This window comes from Mus musculus, chromosome 5 (assembly GCF_000001635.26).
Source record: "Mus musculus strain C57BL/6J chromosome 5, GRCm38.p6 C57BL/6J".
NCBI lineage: Eukaryota > Metazoa > Chordata > Mammalia > Rodentia > Muridae > Mus > Mus musculus.
In genome coordinates, this window is record NC_000071.6 from 136,892,809 (window position 1) to 136,899,244 (window position 6,436).

General features: G+C 45.6%; 1 pseudogene; it reads left to right on the plus strand.

The window, feature by feature from the left end:
• The first annotated feature begins 3,825 nt into the window (after nucleotides 1-3,825).
• Nucleotides 3,826-4,232, plus strand: Gm43649 (annotated as a pseudogene).
• The last annotated feature ends 2,204 nt before the right edge of the window (nucleotides 4,233-6,436 follow it).

Genomic DNA, 6,436 nt, shown 5'->3' on the forward strand with positions numbered 1-6,436 from the left:
CTCAAAAAACAAACAAACAAAAAACAAAACAAAAACAAAAAAAAACAGAAAGAAGAAAGAGAGAGAGAGAGAAAGAAAGAGAAAAAGAAAGAAAGAAAGGACAAGGGAGGAAAGGAAGCTCTCTGCTGTGTTGTGAGAGGTGCTTTCTTTCCCAAGCAGATCCCTGGGGCTTGCTGGCCATCCACGATCACTTGCTTGAGCACTGCAGGTCAGTAAAAGACACCGCCAAAAGCAAATGAGAAACAGCCAGATGGCTCCTATGAAAGCCTTGGGAGAAACTGAAGGTTGACAGGAGAGAACTGACCCCACTAAGCTGTCCTCTGGTCTCAACAGGAGGGCTGTGGTAAATACACAGGCACATGCACACATAGACACACACACACACACACATGCACTCACACACACACACAAATGCACACGCTAATAATAATAATATAAAAAATGTTTAAGTAAAAAGAAGCCAGGTGGGATGGAGAGATAGTTCAGTGGTTAAATTTTTTCCTTTTTTGTTTTGTTTTGTTTTGTTTTTTGGATTTTTTTTTTCTTAGAGCACTGGTTGCTCTTCCATAGGACCCTGGTTTGATTCCCAAGCACCCACATGGTACCTCATAGCTGTCTGAGACTCCAGTTCCAGGGGATCTGATGCCTTCTTCTGGGTTCTTCACATACTGCACAGACATACATACAGGCAAAACCCCCATACAGGGGCTGGAGAGATGGCTCAGCAGGTAAGAGCACCGACTGCTCTTCCAGAGTCCTGAGTTCAATTCCCAGCAACCACATGGTGGCTCACAACCATATGTAATGGGGTCTGGTGCCCTTTTCTGGTGAGTCTGAAGAGAGCAATGGTGGTGTACACATGTATAAAATAAATGAATAAATCTTTTTTAAAAACACCCATACATACATACTTAATTAATTAAAAAATAAGCCAGGCGTGGTGGCATATGTCTTTAATCCCAACACTTGGAAGTACAGGCAGGTGAGCTCCAGGTCAGCCTGGTCTACAAAGTTTTGAGAATCCTGTCTCAAAAAAAAAAAAAAAATTAAGTTGAGGACTAGCAAAATAGCATAGTGATAAAGCTACTTCATCACCACGCTTGCTGCCTGATTCCTGAGTAACTGGGCCCATCTGGTGAAGGAGAGAACAAGTTGTGCTCTTACCCAATGTGTGCTCAGGGCTTGTACACACAGGTACACACACAGGAATAAATTCGAAGAAGAAGAAGAAGAAGAAGAAGAAGAAGAAGAAGAAGAAGAAGAAGAAGAAGAAGAGGAGGAGGAGGAGGAGGAGGAGGAGGAGGAGGAGGAGGAGGAGAAGAAGAAGAAGAAGAAGAAGAAGAAGAAGAAGAAGAAAGGGGGGAGGGGGAGGAGGGGGAGGAGTAGGAGGAGGAGAAGGAGAAGGAGAAGAAGAAAGAAGAAGGAGAAGGAGAAGGAGAAGAAGAAAGAAGAAAGAAGAAGGAGAAGGAGAAGGAGAAGGAGAAGAAGAAGAAGAAGAAGAAGAAGAAGAAGAAGAAGAAGAAGAAGAAGAAGAAGAAGAAGATTCTTTAAACAGCACTCAAGGAACAATGCCTGAGAATGTTCCCCGGCCTCTACATGAACACGCACATACACGTATATACACCACGCCCACACAAACATATTCCACAATAGCAATACCGACTGCATAGGCTGTTGAGGGTTTTAAATGAGGGGCCAGTAAAGTGGCTCAGAGGCTTAAGGTACTTGCTGCCAAGCCTGACAACCTATTTAATCCCTGTGACCTCGTTGAGGATGGAGAGAACTAGTTCCTACGAGCTGTCCTCTGTTCTCCACACATACACCGTTGTACACACATGCGTTCATACAAACACAAACTAGTATTTAAAATTTGTGTTTGTTTGTTTTCAAGTGGGAGTTTCTCTGTATAGCCCTGGCTGTCCTGGAACTCGCTCTGTAGATAGGATGGCCTCAAACTCAGAGATCCGCTTGCCTCGGTTTCCGGGATGCTGGGATTAAGGGCGAGCGCCACTACACCTGACTATTTTTCATTTTTCAAACAAGCTGATATGTTCAAAGTTCAGGTGAAGATGCAAAACCCTTTACAGCTCTCCTGGTGTTACACGGATAGCTCTGCACAAGGGCTCAGCCGCAGCAGCATGTGCACTCTGATGGCCAGCGAATGCTTGCATCTCAGCCTCTCCCTGGATCCATAACGCATCCCATATGAACCTAAGAGTCGCCTGCAGCCATCTGGCCAGAACCGCGCCTCTTCGTCTATCCCATGCTCCTCGTGTTCAAATGAACTTCTCTTGTTTTCATGGTCATTGTCAAAAGCAATTTGACGAATCCTTTTCACGGCCTCGAAAGTCTTCGCTTAGGGATCCCGATCTGCCAAGCCTCCTTTCTTAGAACCGACCGACAGCAGACGTGGTGGGGACGTGGATTTCCAGTGGGTCATTTCGCAGGGCGCAAAGGGGTCTGTCTGTCCCGGCATCCTCCACGCTGGTTACAAAGTCCGTTTAAAGGACAGCATGCCTTGAATTACGATCTGTCTGGCATCCTGGAACTCTGCATCCTGTCCACCCTTACAGCTGGACCACGGGCAGGATGGGGGATGTTCAAAGAAATTCTCTCCTAACATATGAAACCTCCCTGGAGCAACCAGCTCTTTGCAGCATATTTAGTTAATTGGTTTATGTTTGATTGTTCTACACAGTGCAATCAAGCCACTTCCTGGCTCTTCCAAGCTTCTAACTCACAACGATCCTGCATGCTTTTCTTTTGGGGTTTTCTATTCTTCTACAGAAAGACTGGTCCGGGAATACAAACAGCATGCTATTATGGACTCGGGCCAAAATTTCACATTTATAAAAAAAAAATCTAATGTGGAATGGCTAGAGAGAAGGCTTGGTGGTTAAAAGTGCATACTGCTCTTGCAGAGGATGGGAGTTCAGTTCCGTGCGCTATGTCAGGTGGCTTTCAGTAACTCCAGCTTTCGGGGCAGGGTAGGAGGTGAGGAGGAGCAATATGACGCCCTCTTGTGGCTTTCTTGTGTACCTGCACTCGGGCAGATACACAGAGACACACTAGATACAAATGATTCCAAAGTGACTTAAAAAAAAAAAAAAAAACTTTTTTAAAAACCTAAAGCCTGCCGGGCGTTGGTGGCACACGCCTTTAATCCCAGCACTCAGGAGGCAGAGGCAGGCGGATTTCTGAGTCCGAGACCAGCCTGGTCTACAAAGTGAGTTCCAGGACAGCCAGGGCTACACAGAGAAACTCTGTCTCGAAAAAACCAAAACCAAACAAACAAAGAAAACCTAAAGCGTGGCGGCCTGGCTGGCTAAGAGTGCTTGCTATGCAGTCCCGGGGGCTAAAATTCAAATTCAAACCCTCATTTAACCAGTCCTGTGTCCTGCTCAAGCCTGGAACCCAGACCTAGATCCCAAACTCTGAGGTAGGTGGAGACAGCTGAGGCTTAGCGGCTTTCAGCATAGGGAAAAGAAAAAAAAAAAAAAAAAAAGCCTCAGGTTTAGTGAGAAATCCTACCTCAAAGGAAAGGACAGAAGACCTTCATCACCCTCGTCTAGCCGCCGAGTGCAAAACCATGTGTGCATGCCTCCACACATGTGTATAGTCAGAAATAAATGAATACATAAATACATCTGTAAAAAGAACAGGAAGGGCTTGGTCCGATGAGTGGAGCTAAGCGTTGTGGGTATCCAGAGCTGGAGAGACGGCTTCGCAGTTAAGGGCGCTTGCTTCTCTTCCAGGGGACTGGAGTTCGGTTCCCAGCACCTGCTTAAGATACTCAAAACCGCTCTCTTTCTGCCATTTTCCCTCCCCGCCACCATGGTGTGAATGAATGTTCTGGCGGATGCTCTCAAGAGCATCAACATCGCTGAGAAGAGAGGCAAACGCCAGGTCCTCATCAGGCCGTGTTCTAAAGTCATCGTTCGGTTGTTAACCGTGATGATTGAAACACGGGTACATTGGTGAATTCGAGATCATTGATGGTCACAGAGCTGGGAAGATCATTGTGAACCTCACAGGAAGGTTGAACAAGTGTGGCATTATAAGCCTTAGATTTGATGTGAAAGAAGAAAGACCTAGAGAAATGGCAGAACAACCTGCTCCCATCACGGCAGTTTGACTTCATTGTGCTGACAACCTTGGCTGGCATCATGGACCATGAAGAGGCAAGACAAAAACATACAGGAGGGAAAATCCTGAGATTCTTTTTTTTTTAATGTAAAGCATAAATAAAAAGCCTTTGTGGACTTTGGGGGGGAAAAAAGATATTCAAAACCACCTGTAACTCCAGCTCCTAGGGATCTAAGGTCCTCTTGTGGTTTCACATGAATTCACACTCACAGGAACAGACACAGACACAAGCACACACAGATACATAAATAAAAATAAACACACAAGGAGAAAAGAAATGAAACATTGCAGTAATAGCGTGATATAGTAACTGCTACACCCTGAGTAACTGCTACACCCTGAGGCAGGGAGATCATGAGTTCAAAGCCAGCCAGGGTTATTTCCAGTGACCATGTCTCAGAAGCCAAAAACAATCCTGGAGAGACCAAATCATTCTGTAAAATGAGATACACAGAAATACACATAGATACAAATGATTCAAAATAGTTTTTTTTAAGATTCATTCATTATTATTCATAAGTACACTGTAGCTGTCTTCAGACACACTAGAAGAGGGTGTCAGATCCCATTACAGATGGTTGTGAGCCACCATGTGGTTTCTGGGATTTGAACTCAGGACCTTTGGAAGAGCAGTCTTACCTGCTGAGCCATCTCACCAGCCCTTTAAAAGATCTTTTTTAAAAACCTAAAGTGTAGAGGCCTGGCTGGCTGAGTTTGATCCCCCAGAATCCACATTTAAAAACAAAAACAAGGGCTGGAGAGATGGCTCAGTGGTTAAGAGCACCGACTGCTCTTCCGAAGGCCCTGAGTTCAAATCCCAGCAACCACATGGTGGCTCACAACCATCTGTAATGATAAGTGAATCTCTTCTGGGGTGTCTGAAGACAGCTATGGTGTACTTACATATAACAATAAATAAATCTTTTTTAAAAAAATAAATAAAAACAAAAACAAAAATAAACAAACAAACAAACAAAAAACAGGTTTGGTGTTACATCCCTGTAATCCCAGAGCCGAGGATGTAGAGACAGGTAGGTTCCTGCAGCTTGCTGTTCAGCCAGCCTAGCCAAAGCACTGAGGCCCAAGTCACAGCAAGAGATGTTTTAAAGAAGAAACAAGGTAGCTGGTTCCTAAAGAAGACACCTGAGGCTGACCAGTGGCCTCCATGTGTTGTAGAAATTATTTTAAGTCTAGGGCAGGGGGGTTACCCCACCTTTGTTATTGAGTTCCCAGATGAAAGACACACTCACAGCCTTAATAGTTTTAATAAGCCCCAATCAGCACAAGAGCTGGGCAGCTGCCTACCCTCCATGTTGTTAGAGTATACTTTCCTACCCACAACCCTGAGTTATTACTTGCTATGTTTCATCTGGGCTGCTCTTAACTCCAATTGGGCAGCCCTCAGGGCCACATTCTCTTGACCCTTAACCTATGGCAGCTTCTCCTTCCTCCTCTTCTGCACTTTCTTCTTCTCACCTCTAACCCCAAGCCTGGGAAACCTAAATCCCACCTATGTCTCTTCTGCCCAGCTATTGGCTGTTGGCATCTTTATTACCAATCAGATCAACTTGGGGGCAGGGTCACAGGGGCTATGTGCAGACTCCAGGTCTTTGGGGCCACACTTAGCATTACAATAGACAGTAAAAGACACACACACACACACACACACACACACACACACATGCACAAACAGCATAGGCCGGTTCCCCTGCATACACACAGACACATAGAGAGAGACAGCGACAAAGACACAGAGACAGAGACAAGCAGAGACAGAGAGACAGAAGCAAACAGAGAAGAGGAGGCATCTACGACCATCAAACAAATCTAATGTTGATGGACCATCAGTGTCTCAGAGCTAACCACTGGGGCAGCCAGCATTATGGTTGTGGATGAAGCTTTTCTGGCAACTATAAAATGGCTATGGTCGCCGGGTGTGGTGGCGCACGCCTTTAATCCCAGCACTCGGGAGGCAGAGGCAGGCGGATTTCTGAGTTCGAGGCCAGCCTGGTCTACAAAGTGAGTGCTAGGACAGCCAGGGCTGCACAGAGAAACCCTGTCTCAAAAAAAAAAAAAAAAAAAAAATGGCTATGGTCCTGGTTTACCAAGGCTCTGACAAGACTTGCCCTTCCCCAAAGTCTAGCATTTAGAAGAAACAAAACAGGGCCTGGGGCTGTGGCTTATTTGGTACAACACCTGCCTGCCATGCAGGAAGCCCTGGGTTCTATCCCCAGGACTGCATAAACCAGATGTGGTGGCGCACTCCTGGAATCCCAGTGCTTGGGGGGTG